At 42.8% G+C, this 20406-nt stretch overlaps 1 protein-coding gene across 1 annotated transcript in view; it reads left to right on the top strand.

The window, feature by feature from the left end:
* Plce1 (phospholipase C epsilon 1) overlaps nt 1-20406 on the top strand; it is a 290203-nt gene that overhangs the window by 14680 nt on the left and 255117 nt on the right.

The following is a 20406-nucleotide window of genomic DNA, read 5'->3' on the forward strand; positions in this document are numbered from 1 at the left end:
GCAGTCTGTGACTTACTTGAAAGAAAGGTCATCCTTCTGCCAGAGAAGTGGACCAATCCTTAGAAAGCTTGGAGATTAGTTGGCCAGGTAGGAAGGGTGGCTTTTGAAGCCTTCTCTTTTCTTGTGTTAAGGTTCCTCACATTTGTGACACATGATGATTCCAAAGCTGGCTGCAGCCTCTGCCTCACGCCTGGCCTCCAGAGCTGCCAATCAAGCTGCCATGATGCATCTCTCCAGAACCAATATCCCAAATTGAACTGGTATCTCCTCAATGCTGTCTCCCCTGTACTCTGCACTGTAGGAAGGCAGCCTTTACCAGCCGGTTTGCTGAAGCTGGACCCTCGCTCCCACTAATACCTTGGTTTCTACCACGGAGAGTATTTCCTGCTGAGCTCTCGCCGTGCCTCACTGCTTTGCATCTGGACTTTTGTCTTTTCCTATAGGCTACGTGCTGGGGGGAAGATTAGCAGGACTCCTCCTGGCTGATCATCTGTGTTTCCTCCAGCGCTTACCCCAGATGGAGCCTGAAACAAGATCCTCAGTAAATACTTGCTAAATTGTACAAGTGGCGATTCCTGCATATTCTACCTCCTAAATATCTCTCTAGTCAGGCAGGCCTAGATCTGATCCAGCTCTGTAGTTTCCTGACCCCATGAAGCTATTTTAAAAATTATTTTGAGATAACAACTAATTTACAAATCAAGCTAGTTTTGATCTATATGCATCCATCTCTGAATTAGTAGGATGGGTATAGTTATAATATCTGGTGAGGATCTGTGAAAGGTCCAACTTTATGGCATAAAAACCATATACTCTGCAGTTATAATATGGGTTCACATGAAAACCCAACCACTTAATAGCTTCAAGACTTTTCAAAATTTGACTAGTGATTTTCAACCTCAGTCTCAAAATAGCTAAAACTGGGGCAACAACAGTACCGATTACTAGGGCTTATTATAAGGTAGAGAATGGCATCTGTGTTCGCTACCTTTCTGTTGCTTGATAGAATACCCTGGCAAGAAGCAACTTAAGGTAGAAGGGGGTCATTAGCATACAGTCCCCAGGGGACGCAGTCCATCATGGTGGGGGAAGTCATGACAACAGGAACAGGAGCCAGCCTGGCAACCAAGAAGCAGAGAGATGGCATTTCATCCAGGTACAGGAAGCAAAGAAACAGGAAGTGGGCTAGGCTCTAAAGCCACGAAGCCCGCCCTCACTGAAGCACTACCTTCAGACGACTTTATCTCTCAAAAGTTCCACAGTCTTCCCCAACAGCATGCCACCAAGTGTTCAAATGCTCAGCCTATGCAGGACATTTCTCTTCAAACCACCACAGCATCTAACCTTTTATTCTTTTTCATTTTTTTTTTTTTGGCACTTTCTTTATTCTAGTAAAACACTTCCAGGTTGCCTGTGTCCAAAGTCTTGTTTTTGGCCAGCTGAGACATTTTCATCAGACACTCGGTCTTGAGGTGTAAAGTCGTATTTCCCAATGTGTCCTCTGCTGGGGAGATAGCTAATAAAAGAGGTGGTAGAGTGACCTCAGTGGGCTGGAACGTTGGTCCTTCATCCAGGAAGATGTTTAGTGGGTGTATCAAAGCAGCAAGAGCAAGGAGACCACTTGAAGGTAGTCTAGTCCACCGATTCTTAAACTGTGAGTCATGGTCCCTATGGGGTCCCATAACTGAGTGTAGGAGTAGCAAAAAATTTGGCCACAATAAAAAGTTTTTGAACATTCAACAACTATAAATTAATTTAAAATCAAATTCATAACAGATCCAAGGTATTTCTGGCAGTGTTTGCCCGTGTGTAACCTCACCACAGCCTCAGGCCTGAGCACACAGCATTTGCACTTTGCACTGGATATGGCCGCACACTGCACACCACCAATCAATGGTGTCAACTCAGCTCTAACTCAGCATGTTACAGACTGCAGCGTTTTTACTGCATGTACAAAGCTTGCTCCTTTTATGGAAATACTATTATTATCATTTTGTTCCAGTTCTTTTGAGACAGGGTTTCTCTGGGTAGCCCTGGTCATCTTGGAACTCACTTTGTAGACTAGGCTAGCCTCTAACTCAGAGGCCCACCTGCCTCTGCCTCCTGTTTGCAGGGATTAAAGGTGTGTAGCACCACTGCCAGGCAAGAATATTGTCTAGAGAAAAGAAAAACTTTCAATATTTCCCTACTGTCGTTCCTCAATATGTAAATATCAATTTTGTCTATCTTTGGACAGTGTTATTGTAGAGTGTTTGATTTTAAATATTGCTGTTTGAATTGCTGACTTGAGATTGATTAAGAAAAAGTTAAATGAATTTTAGCTTGAGATCAGGATAAAATTTTATGTGGCAGCACTGTTATTTATTAAGCAGGGCTGTTCACTGTGTGAGAAAAGCCACAAGGCACAACAAAACCCACTATAAGAGTTTATTAAAAGAAGGAACAGAGGAGAATGTGCTTAGGCCTATGAAGATTGTGCAGGGAGAGATGGGGAGGAGGAGGAGGAGGAGGAGGAGGAGTCTGCAACCTGCTTTTTATGGATTCCTCTGCACATGCTCATATGGGGGCACATAGCTATGCTACGCATGTGCATAGATTGTGTGATCACACTGCATACAAATTATATGACCATGCAATGCACAGATTTGTAGGATGTAAGGCCCCGGGATGACCAAGCCTCCTGCCTGGCTACTGGACAGCACATTCCTGGCCACGTAGATGAGAGAGTAGCCAGCAATTCCAACAAGAATTTTCTACAATTTCTGAAATGGCTCTAAACAAACTTCTACCATTTTGAAATATGTAAGATGTGTGTGTGTATGAAGCATTATTCTCAGCATTAGTGATTATAAGAGTAAAATACCAGTTAACTCTAAAAAATGTTGAAGATGCTCTATGTCCTGTAATATCCAATACTTGACTAATATTGAATTCTTTGTGCAAAACTAATATATGAACATCCATCTCATTTGTATGCAGATTTGGTTTAATCTTTACTAAATGGTAAACTTGAATGTGTCCCAAAGCATTTCTTTCTTTGACTGATTTGTATGCCTGTTTGATATACATATATACCTGAGATCTTGTGAAAATTTCTTAGGTAAAAAAGGATCATGAATGGAAGTGCTTAGGAAGCCCTGGTCTAGTGTGAAAAGAATGTGTCCCGGGTGGGGTCATTGGCAACAGAAAGCAGTTAACAAGGGGAAGAACCTTTTAGATAAATCTGAGGGTGACAATTAACAAAGTATTTGGGAATGGGGACATGGATAAAGAAGGGCCAAGGATGGCTGGGAAGTGTTTCTCTGCATTCCTGGGGGAAGGGTGCCCATTGAGAGGAGTAAAGAAGTTAGGTGGAAGAACAGAATCCTGAGAGGGAGGACTCTGGCTTCCTGCTGGTGTGCTGGCTCTACTTGGCAGGAAGTTGGGAAGTGAGGGCTGCTTCAGGGAGGGAGAGGCTGTTTCTGGAAAGAGGCGTTTGGGAGTCATCCATGGAGGTGATAGTTGAAGCTGTGTGTGGGAGTGGACGGGGTGGTGCAGGAGTGGCCCTGCTATTTGCAATCATTAGCGATGTTGGCCTTCACTTGAGATAAAAAGGATAAACAAATGCTTGCTGAAGTAGGAAATCATTCCACTGCCTTCCCAGTTCTGTCTAACTCATTAAAACCAAGCTCTACAGGAGAAACAGTTCATACAAGAATTTCAGGTTTGAAAAAACTGTATTCCTGATTTATTTTTAATCACAGAACAATATGTGAGTGTATTCTTATTCAAGAAGAATATAAATATTACACATAGCATATTAATTAATATAGCCTCAAATTAATCCTTACCACATCCTGGTTTCTTTTTCAAGCATGGCTACTGTGCTGCCATTTGGTGGGCTTTCTTAAGGACTTCTCTATGCATTTATATTGGTGTGCACACATACACATAAAGATACACTTTTGGCTTTCATGTAGCTGTATTTTGTTTTCTACTAATGAGTTCACAGTGTATTTTGCTCTCAGTCTATTTATATTTTAGAGTGTGACTGTCCTGAGATGTAGCTCAGTGAGTTGGCAACGTCTTTGCCTTGTGTGCTGACTAGTTTTATGTCAACTTGACACAGGCTAGAATCATCTGAAAGTGAGAAAATGCCTCAATAAGATTGTGCTGTAGGGCATTTTCTTGATTAGTGCTTGAGGGGGGAGGGCCCAGTCCATTGTAGATGGGGCCATGCCTGGGCTGGTGGTCCTGAGTTCTATAAGAAGGCAGGCTGAGCAAGCCAATAAAGAACAAGCCAATAAGGAGCACCTTGCCATGGCCTCTGAATCAGCTCCTATCTCCAGTTTGCTGTTTGAGTTCCTGTCTTGATTTCCTTCAGTGACGAACAGTGATATGGAAATGGAAACCAAATAAACACAAGATGCTTTTAGTCAGGATGTTTCACACAATAGACTAAACTAACTAAAATACTTAGCATGTGCAAAGCTGTTGATTTGCTTTCTCTACATGACAAAACAGTAAATAGAGGTATAAAAACAAAATGAAATAAAAGGAATTTTAAAGGTAAATTTATCCAGTCTCAAGTTGTTAAAACAACTAAACCTGCCATTCTGGGAATGAATGTGCCATTGTATTTACTTACTTCCCTATGGGTGGAAGACATCTCATTTCCAACTGTTTTACTCCTTCTTTCTACAGGAATTCATTCCCAGCTGACTGTAGAGCAGGTCACTGTGGAAAAGAGGAAGGCAGGAGTTCATAAGATACCTGGGGCAAAAAGAAGCACACAGGAAGAAAGGAGATGGGCAGTGTCACTTTTTGAAGTTGCTGAAAGAAAGATGTATGCCTTTGAGGATGCAGAAATAGAAGGGAGGGGCTGAACCATTTGTGCGGGTTTTGCAGTGTACAAACATGAATGATTGAGATAGATCCTAGTTATTACCTTTTGACATCTTAGACCCATCACATCTAAGGGTCCAACTACTAATATGCCATCAACTTTTGTTTGTTTGTTTGTTTGGTTTTGGTTTTTTGAGACAACCCGAGCTGTCCTGGAACTCACTCTGTAGACCAGGCTGGCTTTGGACTCACAGAGATCCACCTGCCTCTGCCTCCGAGTGCTGAGATTAAAGGCGAGCGCCACCACTGCCTGGCTGCCATTGACTTCTTAAAGCTGTTTGCTGTGTTCACCCTTGACAGGACAATTCCTTCGTCCAGAAGCTGGAAGTGTTGGAGGTTTTCAGGAGAAGCCCGGAAGAGGAATGTGCTGATAAGATGTGGTACCCTACCTCCATCCCCTAGTCCACACCAAAACTGGGGAAGGTTGATTTGAAGACTGGGGAGGTCTGAGATACTTTTCTGTGTACAAATGTATGATTTGCTCCATTCCTCTGGAGTGCTTGGGATTGAAGCAACTCCAGCAAAGACTGCTGGGAAAGGAGATGAAGAGCCTGTACATTCTTTGTCTCAGTTTGATAATATACTCTAGCCGTCTGTTTCTGCCTCTTTCTGCTGTCCCAGTCTTATATCTTTTGAATCCTAGCACATCTTGAGCAGATTGGGTACATTTTTTATGTAAACCACCAGGGCCTCCGTTTTCTTCCCCTTTATTTCTGGTGTCTCCTCCTGGGATTTGGAAATTTCCCTGAGTGCTAATCTGCAGGGAATCTAGCTAGTTTCTCCTTTCTGCTGGAACCCTGCTCTGCCAGGCTAGGGAAGCTGCTTGGTGAATAGTCCTTTGGATGATTCAGAATTATCAGCATATTCCTTGTGGATCAAACCTAGCTGGAATTTCTCTCCACCTCTCTGTCTAGTTCTCTATTCATGGCCCGTCCCAACCCAAGTTCTCCCTGCTAGCAGGCTAGTGAACTCTGGTTTGCCTTAGTGTCCTTTGCTTTTACTCTAGCCAAATTTCACTCACCCTCTGGACTGCTAGACTAATGAATCGGCCCTTTGTCTGCATAGCCTCCACTGATGTGTGTGTGTGTGTGTGTGTGTGTGTGTGTGTGTGTGTGTGTGTCTGCCACAGCCTGCAGAAGAGTGTCTGCTGCTTACATCTCCAGTTACATGTTCCAACCCTTTGCTCTGCCTAGGGCTTCCCCTCCCCATAGCATGCTGGGTCCTCTGGCAATAAATGCTCAATGCTTTCAGTGCTCGGTGCTCCCCTCCTTAGGGTAGGGTGCTCCCTGATCCTCATTCCACTTCCCTCTGAGCTGTAACTTCTGGTGAGGCGTGGATTACTCTAGACAGTCCTCTGTGCCTGCCCCGAGCCAAATTCCCTGTGTTGAATTGAGTTTTCTGTTTCAGGCATGTCTCCCCATTGCACGATGTCACTTCTCTTTTTGGGCTGAGCCCAAAACATAGTGTAGACTGTGGCCTCAGTTCTGACATGTTGAACACCGCTGACCGGGGACAGCGAGCATCTTTGTGGCCTTCCTCTAGGTTTGCCCTCCTGGCGGATCCCTGACTTCAAAAGCACAGCTTGCTGTATTTTGAGGCTCACATTGAGAAAGCTCCCTCCCTTGGTACTGATGGAGTTTCATTCTGTTTGGAGGGTCTGCAGGTAGATAGTGTTCTCTGTCTAGAAAAAGTGGTGAAGCAAGGAGAAGACACACCCCGGGGCAAAGTCACAGAGAGAGACCTCCAAGGCCCACGGGGTTTGGCAAACAGCCCTTCTTTCTCCCAAAGCACAATGATCCTATTGCTGTGTGGCCCTCTTTCCCTTCACCAAGCACCTTGGCATACTCAGTCTCATCCAGCCTTCCCCGTGAATCACTCTGTGAAGTAGAAAGCTCTCATTATACAAAATACAACTGATTTGGCTGCTTGGTTTGTTTATCCTGCAAGCAGCCATTGAACTTTTGAAGGAAGTCCTGGTTCTAGTCAAGGCGATCAAGTAAGTGACACGTGTGTAAATAAATAATTTCCAGTGGTGGTATGCACCAGGAACACGCAGGCAGAGTGATGCTGTAGACACTCGTGGGTTGGTGGGGAGGGGCTGCTTTCCCAGCAGGCAAAGCGCTTCTGAGATGACAGTTGAGTAGAGGTCAGAGGGTGAGATGGAGTGAGCCGGCTGGTGCCCAGGGGTATGGCTGAGGTCCCAGGACACAAGCTTCAACTGGAGTCCTGAAGAGAGCTTTGTACTCAGCATCCTTTACTGCTCTTCTCTTCTGTCTTTACCATGTTCATGGACACCCGTGAGTTGTGTCAAAGACAAGTTTTGGATTTATCTAACACTTGAGGTAGGCAAAGGCATGGAAGCTCTTACTAAGCACAAACCCCAGACTCTGAATTTGAGTATGTCCAGACAGTCTAGAATGAGGGGTGCCGCTTGGGGGACTTGTGGTTTTACTTGTGTTATGGTGCCTCCCTTGACCCCTTGAGGTTAAATTTCTCTCTTTCCAAGTCGTCAGAGGTGTCTCAGAGACACCTTTCCCAATGTAGTTACTAAAGATTAGTATCCTGACATTTTTTTCTAAGTGTGGCAAAATAAGTAAAATTTAACCTTTTAGCTATTTAGAAATATTCAGTTTGGTGGCATGTGTATATTCATGTTATTATGCAGTTATAGTCATGTAAGATCCACTTCCTGTTTCCCCCACCCCCATCCTCCCCTGTCTCCTTGTCTTTCCTTCCTTTGTCATAGCCCAGGCTGGCCTGCAACTCTAGATTCAAACTCACAGCAATCCTCCTGCCTCAGCCAGCTAGCTGAGTACTGGGATTATAGGTATGAGCTACCATTCATAGCACCCTTAACATTCATCATCCAAACCGAAACTCTGTACCCATTAAACAACAGCTCCCTGCCATTTTTTAAGCTCACTTGAGTGGTGGATAACTGTCATTTGTGAAACCTCTTTCCTGATGGCAGAGCCTCCTAGTGCTCAGTGCCGTGTCCTCCAGTGCAGCCTGAAGAACACTAGAGTGAGGATCATCTGGTGGCAGTCATGGTGAAGAGTAGGATCCTGCTACAAATGCCGTCTTCCTTCCTCTGCCTCAACCAGGGTTCCAGCCATGCCAATCCCTCTACGAACTGTGCCTGATGTAAATGTGAGGGTCATTGGTCTCAGGTTCGTGGGAAGAACAGAGGGGGAGATGATTCATCCCGTGAGGAGGTGGTAACTCAGAACAGGCTGCTGGGGAGGCAGCTGCCTGGATTTGACTTTCCACTTCAGCCTTTGTGGGTAGCTACACGGCTCCAATTTGCTCAGTCTCTCTACACTTCAGTCTTCTTGCCAGTTGGAAATTCTAATCGTGACATGTTGCCCATGAAGGATGAATAAGATCAAACACGTGAGGTACTTATCATGATACTTCATGAGGAGTGAGGTTGTTTTTCAGAGAATATTATTTAATTTCTTTCATTTTGTTAACTTTTTAGTTAGCATACACAGTTCATTATAACAGTTTCACACATGTGTAGTATTATACCTTATTCCCGTCCCTCTGTCTTCCGCTGTCTCCCTCCCCACTTGGGTTGAGCCCTTTCTTCCCCCCAAGTAGTCCATCCTCCTGCTTCCATATATTCTCCCAACTCCCTTCAGACTTCTCCTTCAGGTCACACACACACACACACACACACACACACACACAGGAGAAAGCATGACATTTTGTTTTTCTGGGTGTTTTCGTTACTTTTCTCATTGCTATGACCAAATACCAGACACAAAACAGTTTAAAGGGGAAAGGATTATTCTGTTTTACAGTTGAAGGGAATCATTCCATCATGACAGGGAGGACACAGCAGGAACAGGAGGTTAGCTGGTTACATTGCATCCACACTCAGGGCCTTAACAGGAAATGGGGTTGGGCCATAGACCATCAAGTCTCTGGCCACCCATTTCCCAAAGTGAGGTTCCACCTCCTAAAAATTCTTCAACCTTCCCAAATAGTACCACCACCTGGGAGCCAAGTGCAAACATACCAGCTGATGGAGGACATTTCACATTCACACCACAACACCAAATCCGTTTTATTTGGTCACCATAATGCTCTCTAGCTCCATTAATTTTCCTGCTGAATAAAATTCCAGCATGTACCGTAGTTTCTTTATCCATCTGTTGATGGGCACCTGGGTGCTTGTGCATCTTGGTGTGACAAATAGTGTAGCAGTCATCACAGATGTGCGACTATCTCTGTGGCATGCCAACTTGGAGTCCTTCAGGTATATACCCAGGAATGGTAAAGTGGGCTCATATGGCAGTTCTATTTTGGGGTTTTTGAGAAGCACTCGTATTGTTGGTCATAGTGATTACCGCAGTTTATATTCCCATTAGCAATGCATACGGGGCTCCCTTCCCCCACATCTTCGTCAGCATGTGTTGTCTTTGCTTTTTTTTCTGTCTCTCTGTCTCTCTCTGACTCTCTGTCTCTGTCTCTTTATCTCTCATGTGTATTAGTCACTTTTCTGTTGTTATGATAAAATGCCATGACCAAAAGCAGGGAGGTAACAGAAGGGATTGTGTGGTCTGTGGTTCAAGAGGGATCGAGTCCGCCATGGCAAGGAAGGAATGACGCCAGTCAGTGATTGCATGTAGCAGAAGCAAGAAGCTGACTGATGACGTTTTCATCCGCACACAGGAAGCAGGGAGGAAGAAAGGGCAGGCTATAAAACCCCAAAGCCTGCCCCCAGTGATCCACCTCCTCCAGTAAGGCTCCACACCCTAAAGGTTCCATAACTTTCTGCAACAAGCAGTGGCCACTAAGTGGGGACCAAGTGTTCAAATCCATGAGCCTATGGGAGGCATTTCTCATTCAGAACACCACATTGTGTGTGCATGAGTGTGTGTGTGTGTGTGTGTGTGTGTGTGTGTACATGTGCATGTAAGTGTACTCTCCACGTTATTTTTTGAGACACAGTCTCTCACTGAATATAGAGTTCGTCAAAGTGTTAGATTGTCTGGCCAGTTAGCCCTGTGGGTCTTTCTGTCTCCACTTCCCCAGTGGAGACAGCCAAAATTAATAGTTGTCTATGACCACACCCAGCTCTTTATGTGGGCATGGTGGATCTGAATTCAGGTCCTCATACTTGCTCAGAAGGTGTTTCCCCACAGGATCATTTTCCTAACCCCTGTTACTAGTTTTTTTTTAATGTTAGCCATTTGACTGGAGTGAAGTAGAATTTCAATGTCATTTTTTTGTTTTGTTTGTTTTAGACAGGGTTTCTCTGTGTTACAGCCCTGGCTGTCCTGGAACTCGCTCTGTAAACCAGGCTGGCCTTGAACTCACAGAGACCTGCCTGCCTCTGCCTCCTGAGTGCTGGGATTAAAGATGTGCACCACTACTGCTTGGCTAGAATCTCAATGTCATTTTAAATTTGTGTTTTCTTGGAGATTAAGGATGTTTTATACATTTTCAAATATGTACTGGCTATTTGTATTTCTTCCTTTGATAACTGTTTATTCAGTTCATTAACTAATTTATTAAAACTGTGGAAAGACTTCCCATGAATATGGATTAGGAGAATTAATATTGTGAAAATGACCATATTATCAAAAATAATCTACAGATTCAGTGCAAACCCCATGAAAAAAAATCTCCGTGACTTTCTTCACAGAACCTGAGATAACAACCCCAAATTTTATGTGGAATCATTAAAGACCATGAATAATCAAAGCAATCCTAAGCAGAGAGGTATCACAACACAATTTAAGATCAGTTTTTAAATTACACTGTAGACTTATAGTAACAAAACCAGTATGGCACTGGTCCAGAAATGGACACATAGATCAATAGAATAGAATTGAGGACCCAGAATAAACTTACCCAGCTACAGCCATCTAATCCTCAACAAGGGTGTTAAAAACTTACATTGGAGAAAAGATAGCCTCTTCAATGAATGATGCCACAAAAGATGGTTGGTTATCCACATGTAGAAGTCTGAAACTAGATCTGTATATCTCACCCTGGACAGGGCAGCAGGTAAGGTCATTCATTGCTGTAGAAAAAAAGGTATGCCTACAGTTCAGAGGATAGAGTGCTTTTTGTTTTGAAGGATACATTTTTATTCTTTGAGAATTTCATACATGCATATAATGTATTTTGATTGTATTTCCCTCTAGCTCTCCCCTGAATCCACCCTTTATCCCTCCCAACTTCACATCCTGTTTTTGTTTGTTTTTCCCTTCATGACGGAGTTCAGTTTGTGCTGCCCATACACTCATGGGTGTGGCCATCCACCAACTCTCCCTCTCCCAGCATGCTGTTCTTAAAAGTCTTTCCTGAGATAGATTCAGGTGTGACTATCAGTGGTGCCTATATTGCTGGGCTGTGGGAAGTGAGGAATGAAATGGTTGCTGGTCCCTGTCCTGGACACCTGCTACAGTCTCACTGGGAACAAGGACCTTTAGTGTTGTCTGAGAATGTTCTGGATGTTTGGATTCTGAAATAGTTTGAGAGGAACCCTCATAGACTCTGATCAGAAAACCTTGGTAGAATGCAACTTGGCAGGAAGAAAGGCAGAGGGGCTTGGGAGTGATGGATAGGACACAAAAGAGGTCACTAGGCCAGACTCAGGGAATTGGGGCTGGACCACCTTGAGTGAAGTGGATGTCTGTTGGTAGATGGGACAGGCTAGCCTTGGTCACATCAGCTCCAACAGTGGCTTCTCCTAATTTAATATGAAATGTCATCTGAATCTAGCAAATATACCTTTGATGAATATCAGTGTGTGTGTGTGTGTGTGTGTGTGTGTGTGTGTGTGTGTGTACATTTGCATGTGGGTGTAAGCATGTGCAAGCCAGAGCTCAACCATCTTCAGGTGTCATTTCACAGCCACTGACCACAAGCACTTTTTTTTTAAAGCCAGGGTCTATTAACTGTGACCTGGAACTTACCAGTTAGCCTATGCTAGCTGACCAGTGAGTTCCAGCAATCTGCCTGCCTCTGCCTCCCTGTCACTGGATCACAAGTACATACCTCCACACCCATTGTTTTACATGAATACTGGGGATTCAGCTATTATCCTTAGGCAAGTACTTTATACCAACTGAGCTGTTTTCCCTGGCCCCATCAGAATACTTTTGTGGAACATTTTGTACTCATTTCCTGTTATATGGTCTGACACAAATGATTCATAATATAGTTGTTAGTCAGTCACTTAGCTGGGTACAACTTTGGTCTTAACTACCTTACAAGGAGGCAGGAGGATTCCTTGAGCTCAGATAGTAGGCTCCCTTTGGGACCAGCCTGGGCTACAGGACAAGACTCTGTCTCGAACTTTAAAAAAAAAATATATTGTATGAGTGAATGAGTGAATCATAGCTGTTGATTGTCCAATGCTTGTAAGAAATGTGGGAACCTGTTGTAACTTCAAAGAGGAAACAGTGTTTACAAACACAAAACAAGGGAGCCTGTGTGTGATTTTAGGGAGGCAAGGCAGTGTGATTTTCCATGATCTCCTGCTCTTGACAGGGGCATTTATAACTTTGGTAAAGAAATGGTTGGTGGGTGGTGGTGGAAGTACACACCTTTAATCTCAGCACTCAGGAGGCAGAGGCAGGCAGATCTCTGAGTTTGAGGTCAGTCTAGTCTACAGAGCAAGTTCCATGACAGCTAAGGCTACACAGAGAAATTCTGTCTCATAAACAAACAACAACAAAAAACAACAGTCCCCTAAATTCTCCCCCCAAAAAAACAAAAAGGAAAAGAAAGAAAGTGTTGGTGTTTCTTCGGATTTTATTATACCCCAAACTATTCTTTTAGAGAATATAATGGCATTATCTACTACCATATCTAGAAATATAATGCTACTGTTTATGGGGATTGTACATGTTTAGGGGGAGAAAATCGAAGGAGGATATAATATAGTTAGTGTTATGGGTAGTAGCTTTCCTTCCACCTATCAGGTATTTTGTGTTGTTTGTTTTAAAAATTTCTGCAGTAAATATGTACTACTTTTATAATTTGTATAGGTTTCTTTTCCTTTTTTCTTTTGTTAAGAATTTGGTGTGAAATGTGGTAGAATAGCTTTTTAGAAGCGGCCTTTAAAAGATCAAATCCCTGGCACCATATAATCACGATTGCTGTTTGAAATAGTGACAGAGTGGTTCTGAGAGCAACCATATTCCCCATACTTCCTAGATTAGGAGCCCAGTCTTCCTAGTCACAACATGATTAACTTGGAGAGGAGCCAGCACCACCCAGGGCTTGGGATTTGCTACATCCTAGCACCATCTCCCCACCTACCTCCTGGGTACCCTGTCCCCCACTCTTGCTGGAGCCTTGGGTTGGACCTGAAGGCTGGCAGCACAGGCTGGAGCCGCCGGCTGATTTCAGACTGTGAACTCTGCAAACAGCTCTCTGTATATTTACCTTGTGGTTACACCATCTTGAATAATAGCAAAAGTGCCAAAGTATTAGCCTGAAGAGGAACAAACAAGAGACCCCAAACAAAATAATAGGAACCCCAAATTTCATTGCCTCTTCTCCCCAAGTCAGGTAAGAAGTATGAATAATGTTGCCTCTCATCACAGAGGCACACAGCTAAAATGAACTTTGAGTTTTAAGAGGTGTTCTATTTGCATTTTTAACTGTACTCAAAACAAGTCTTGAGAATGACATCAACTGTTTGAGTCAGCTGTTGGCCTGGGCATCCACCCAGCATTTGAGGTCATTGGTGGCATCCATGAGCAGCAGGAGCAAATTTTTTTTTTTTAGCTTGCTGACTAGAGGGACCCTCAGTGCCTTCATTGGTGCTAGTGTTAAGTAGAACACGGGGTTGAAGTAGAGCATGGCTCAAAATGGAATGCACTAAATATGTGGGTTAAAATGCCTCCCATCTGCCAGGGCTTTGTGGGAGAACTCCCATGAGACTGGGGAGTTATTTAATCTGGGAAATATCTTGCTTGGTGTGATGATGAAGTATAACTTAGGCATCCTCATCGGGGACCCACAGAAGAGGGCTCAGCAGGCACAACCATGAAGAAAAGTTTGCAGAAGCCGGTTCCTACCTTCTTTTGATGAAATAGGGATCATCTTACTGAGAAACTGTAATGTGAGAGCAAGCTAGAGGAGAACAGTTCTGTTGAATTTATCTCATCCAGGCTGAGTTTTCATCACATGTATTTTTAATTCTTTGGAAGACACTCAGAGTAATTGAAGAATGACTTGTAAGAATGCTAGCTTGAAGAAACATTCAGCAAATGGGTGTGTTGATGTTACCTGTCAATTAATTAAAAGTCACTTATAATAGGAACCTGTAGTTATATCAGGGAATTGGTGGCAGCTGGCTGCTGGGGAAGCTCATAGGACGTGTAATGCAAAGCCTTTAAGGTAACAGTTTCTGGCCCTTCCTGCTTTTTATTTCTCTTCAGTGTCTGTGTTTCCAAAATGTGCTGCCTTTCCCAGGAGTGGGAACTGTCCAGTGCCTGTTGAGTTCTGCTGCTTCTGCTGAGATTATGCTCTGAAAGGGCGACGTGATAACCATGGTCTAAAGCCTGTCCAGAAGCTTCTGTCTATCTCAACTGTAAGAAATGACTGGGACGCCACTCTACTCTGCTGTTTTTTTTCCCTGGCCTTCCTCATTAGGGTAGGCCCTTGTCAAAGCATCTGCCATACTCTGAGAGGTCCCCCTTGTTGGCTCCGGTCCATGCTGATCTCTGCCGGTCCTATCTCTGTGTTTTTGAATTACAAGTTATATATACAAATAGCCACAGCCCGTGTGTGCATTACTGAATGGAATAACTCCCCATGCTCAGGCTGTCTGGACTGTAACATCTGGTAATTTATGGCATTAGCTCATAATTACTACATAAATAACTAGGTAGTAATTTAAGTTTGCCCTGTATACAGGGATTATGCCTCCCCTTGTCAACGTGTGTGGGACTTCACAATGTGCTAGTCACTGAGTAAGCCCATAGAACTTTCAGAGTCATTTGGTCGCCTTACAGTATAGGCTAAGGAAAACAATTACATCCTAGCAAACAAATGATCTGCACACAGTAGAAAGCGAGCAAATATTTGTTGAGCCTTTATAATTATAGTTCTAGGTAGTAATTTAAATGAAAGAGACATGATTCCACATCAGGATGCATGAGATAACTATAGAAAGTATTCATCGTGATGAGAAGAAAAGATACTAATTTTTTGAAGGATTACTACTTCAAAGGTTAATTGTGAGGGTTTCATGAGAAACTAATATTTTTTTTTCTGTTTTATAGATGGAAGAACCAAGGCTTAGTGAGACTGAGTTGTCCAAGATCAGTCTGTTAAGCAAGTGGTAGAGGCAGGCTCTGAAACCTGTTGTGAGAGCCTTTAAAGATTTCAGCACAATATCTTACAGTTAAGCAGGTTGCTTGCAGTTTGTTGAGGTTTGAATGAGAATGGCCACCACAGGCTCATATATTTGAATGCTTGGTCTGTGGTTGATAGAACTGTTTGGGGAAGAGGTGTGTCACTAGGGGGTGGGCTTTGAGGTTTCAAAAGCCCAGGCCAGGCCCAGTCCTTCTCTCTTTCTGTCTCCAACGGTGGATCACTCTGTAAGTTCTCAGCTACTCTGGGTCTTCTGGAAGATCAGCAAGCACTGTGACTGCTGAGCCATCTCTTCAGCCCCGAGTTATTGTAGTTCCTAGAAAAAAAAATTATTCAGCAGTTTGTGACTGCTGGGGTTGGGGAGGGAGTCAGTTTTCTTTTAGGTTGTGGCCCTTTGTAGGTTACTCATGCTCTAATAGATGGCCCTATACACACACACACACACACACACACACACACACACACACACACAGGCAACACTAACTGGACTCTGTGGATTTTAAAAAAAAGAAGAGTGCATGAAGTTGGAAGGAAGATGCAACGGGCTGGTTCTCAGAGGAGTTGGAGGGGAGGAAGTGGGGAATGCTTTTGATCAGAACACACTGTATCTGTATAAATAAGAAGCAATAAAAATATTCTAAATACAAGACCCTTTTCAGGTAAATATATTTTAAAACCTGTTCCTTTTCTGTGGCTTTTCTTTTTAGTTTTTTAAGTTTTGAGTAAGCCCATTTCATCTTTTCCTCACCTTCATGGTTAGTGCTTCTGGTGTCCTAAGAAAGTCATTCGTGTCTTAATGTCATTAACTTTCTTCTGGAAGTTTTGCCATGTGGATGTTCTCTTTGGGTCTGTATTACATTGTGAGTTAACCTTGTGTATGTTGGGGTATAGTGGGTCACAACCCAATGCTGGAGATGAGTCCGATGAGCAGTGTAGCACTGAAATCCCGTTCTTTTGACTTCAATCTGGATGCTTAAGTTCTTATTATTTCTGGGGAGATGACTGTATTTACGAGAAGGACTTCCTTTCCTTGTGACTTTTACAACTGAGATTTAACTTAATATGGACAACTGTAGATGTAACCAACCATCTTATTAAATAAGAAACACAGAACCAATGCAAAGAAGAAAGCTAAGAGATCAGAGCTAAGAGCCTTACCCGCCTGCTGCAGCTAGCCTCTTCAGCCAAGAGACCTCTCAGAAAGAGAGCTACTTCCTGTCTGTTTGTCTTTATATAGACTTTCTATTCTGCCTTCCCATTGGTTGTAAACCCAACCACATGATTGCCTCATCACTGCCTGTATGTACAGCCCTCCAGGTCTTCTATGGTATTGAGATTAAAGGCATGTGTCTCCAATGCTGGCTGTATCCTTGACCACACAGAGATCTACCTAGCTCTGCCTACCAAGTGCTGGGATTAAAGGCGTGCACCACGAACGCCCAGCTCTGCTATGGCTTGCTATTAGCTCTGACCCCCAGGCAACTTTATTTATTAATATACAAATAAAATCACATTTCAGTACAATTAAAATATCACCATAGACAACCTTTTTGTGAACCTCCACTTTGATTTTTTGGCAACTCTATGAGTTGGAAAGTACTTCTGTAGCATTCTCATCTACATATCAGCCAACTCCTCAAGCCTAACATACACAGACTATAAAGTCTGGGTATCTTGGTCTTTGGGTCAGAAACCTGACATTCAGACTGAAAGATTTCTAATGGAGAATGTTAAAGCCATGAGGGGTTAAACCTCTGTGGTCTTGGACAAAGACCCAGATGAGTACACCAGTGCCTTGGGGGAATGTTTCAAAGCTTTATTTCCTGTGAGTTATGGAATTTCCATCGTAATAGTTCAGAGAAAGGAGGTCAAGAGGGAGTGGAGCTGCAAATACTTGGAAGAAGAAGCAGTGGGGACTGACTTATACCATGCAGTATTTGTGTGTGGGCATGTGCACATCGTACCCACGTGCCCCGTGTGCACGTGACGGAGAAAGGGAGGACAGACTCACGAGAGCACAAATTCCTTCTTTAATCTCTTTGCATAGTGAGCCTGGGGGAAGAGAATGTATAAGCAAACAACTGTTCCCAGGTTGGCTGTCTGTCATCCACAGACATTCAGAGCAACTCTGTAAAGATGTGAGACTGCTAAGTTCTGCTTCCATCTTTCACAATCGCCTTCGTGTTTTCTCTCATGATGGTGAAATCGATGAGTACCTTTCACTTTGATTGACTGGATAAAATGTTCTCTTGAGAACTTTGGGCAAGCTCTCAGCTCTGCATTTGGGTACTCCCTTCCTTTGTCTTGTGTTATGTGTACTGCTCCCTCTATTCAGTCTTCTTTTCTTTCCATGGCTATAAATAATTGCTATCTTTCTGTAAAGTCCCAGCTCAAATCCCCCATCTGTCAAATCGTTGCTGGTCTTCTGGTCAAGAGCCATCTGAACTATGCACACTGTAACAGGTGCAAAAACGGACAGTTTTCTGATAACTAAGGTTTATTTGTTTATTGGTGTATATTTATTGTACATGGTGCTGGGTTTCATAACAACATTTTCCTGCAAGTATGTAACATACTTCATTTAATTCTCATGTTCATCTCGTCACCTAAAACTGCTGTTTCAGATCCAGCCATCACATCTTTCTTCAGACTAGCAGAGAAGAATAAGGAGGGGAGGAGAGGGGCGCACTCTGTACTTGAAGGACATTTCTCAGAAGTCGCAAACCATTTTTGCTTATACCTCATTAACTGTAACATAATCATATGGCCACATTTAGCTATAAGGGGTAGCTATAACCTTGCCCTGAAATTCAGATATTATGTTATTGTGGATAACTATGAGCACAGATTTCCAGAGAGAGAAGGGACCATGACTAGAACTCTTTGCCACCCAAGGTGATATAGTGTTGTTGCAAATATTAAATGAGTGTATATATATGTGTGTGTGTGTGTGTGTGTACATATACTACAGTTTGAAAATGTTTTACACACAGTACATGTTCTGTTAAGTATTAGCCATTATTAAATTTGATAGACAGCCATCCATTCACTCAACCTATTCAGCAGTGCTGAATAACTGCAGCTCTATTGAAATCCCTCTACCAATATCTAAAGAAGGCCATCATCAAAGATGGTTCCCCACTTTGTTAAACAGCTCTACAAGACAGGGAATTCTTTGTTAGGCTGGGCCAAAGACTTCCTTCCTAATAATTCATGTGCTTTGGCCCTATTCCTGCCTTTGGAGACAATATGAAGCAAGCTTTTATTCATCTTGAGACTTCAGATAGGCGAAGACAGTGATCAGGACTCCCACTTCATTTTCTGGCTCTAAACATGCAGCTCATCATCTCATTATTTATCTGGCACAGGTTTGGTGAGCCTCTTTTATAAAGGGCCAGATGGTAAATATTTTTGGCTTTGTGTACCACATGGTCTGTGTCACAACTTCCCAACTCTTCTGCTATAATGTAAAAACAGACATAGGTATGACATAAATGAGTAGATGTATCTGTGTGGCAGTAAAATTGTATTTATAAAGTCTGGTGGCCAGCCAGCTTTGGGCCTCAGGCTGTGGTTTTCTACCCCGTTTTAGCCCATGAAAAACCATGAGCACCACTGCTCTTGGCTGATATGCCCCTATTCTGAAGCTACAATCTGCCTCTGTGTCATTCCCCAATTCTTTATACCTTTTATCTGTTTTTCTTATCTTACTGCTTTGTCTATGATTTCCGATATAGCTTGTATCTCCATAGCTTTGTTCTGGTTATGCATTTCCCTAATCATACTCTCTACCTCTAATAAATCTCTAGCTTAGACACATTACCTTGACACCCACCCCCTCATATTACATATCCTAAGGCCATACATCCCTTGAACTCTCGTGGGGTGGTCCTTTTCTAGTCTTCCTCATAAACATGTCCGTGTTAAAAAAAATGAATCTTATTTTACATCCTTTTGCTTTTCATATCTGTTAAGAGTATGGTCCACATTTCGGTGCTTCTAATTTTGTTTAGGTAATATCATAATGCTCACTGTAACTTTAATTCTGATATTCCTTGACCATATCTTTTGAAGTCAACCCAGGATTACCTAAGAGGGTCTAGGTAGAAATTAGTACTTGTTGATTGGCTAACCACTTTTGACATATATAACACAGATGTTTCTTCCTAATGTTGGTAATTCAAGAATGATAGCAATTGGTGGTCACAAAAATGATATTCAAGGAATTAATTGCGGTTATAAAACAGAAATGAAACCCAAGCAGACCTGGCAAAGAATATGTGTAAGGCTGTCTTCTGAGAGTAAAAGCCACCGCCAGAGCAGAGCCATTGAGCCTTGCTTGTCCTTTCTTTGTAGAAAAACACTTTTTCTTCTGACTTGGTATCTTTCAAAGCATTTCATTCACAACCTTATCTTTGAAGGCAATTTTATTTCTATTTTGCCCGTGAGAAACTCAAACCTGACCGTAAAATATTTACCCGAGGTCCCAGACCCTGTACTTGGCTGTTCTAGTTCATTTCAATTCGCATTGCTCTTCTCTGAAAAGTACACTGCACCTCATCATTTTGCTGACTCCTACTTGTCTTTAATAACGCAGTTCAATCATCATCATCTCCAGGAAACCCACTGTGAAAATTAATCCTGCCTCATGCCCACCATCTGTTTTAGGTGTTCTTCCTCAGTGTTGACACAGCACTGTTTGTAACATACCTTGACTGGTAATTTATTAGCTCATAAAGAAATCAAGGACAAGATGCTTGCCTCATTTAATTTTGCACTCAGTAAACATTTGTTGAAAAAAAAGGAATATCCTGAGATGGTGCCAAGCCTGGGGAGTCAGTTCCCAGTGATGTTTCTCATTCCTGAATATAGCTGGAAGCAAAACAAAGATCATTGCTTCGGTGGACTGTCTATAATCTCCAGCCTTCTGAAACAAACTCAGATAAAAGATAGGCTACTCCCATCAGCTGTGTGTCTTTCTAAACACCAGAACCTGAACCCCTGAGGTCTCTGACTGGATGGAGGAGAAAACGGCACAGTTCATGGTTAGAAGTTTCTGGAGTCAGGCTTCTTAGATTTGAATCTTGTCTCCATCATTACCATCGGTTGACTTAGTTTTTTCTGGGTCTTGTTTTCTAGTCTTCCAAATACAGAGAGCAGAACTTTCTTGTA

Source organism: Peromyscus leucopus, chromosome 1, assembly GCF_004664715.2.
Source record: "Peromyscus leucopus breed LL Stock chromosome 1, UCI_PerLeu_2.1, whole genome shotgun sequence".
Lineage (NCBI taxonomy): Eukaryota > Metazoa > Chordata > Mammalia > Rodentia > Cricetidae > Peromyscus > Peromyscus leucopus.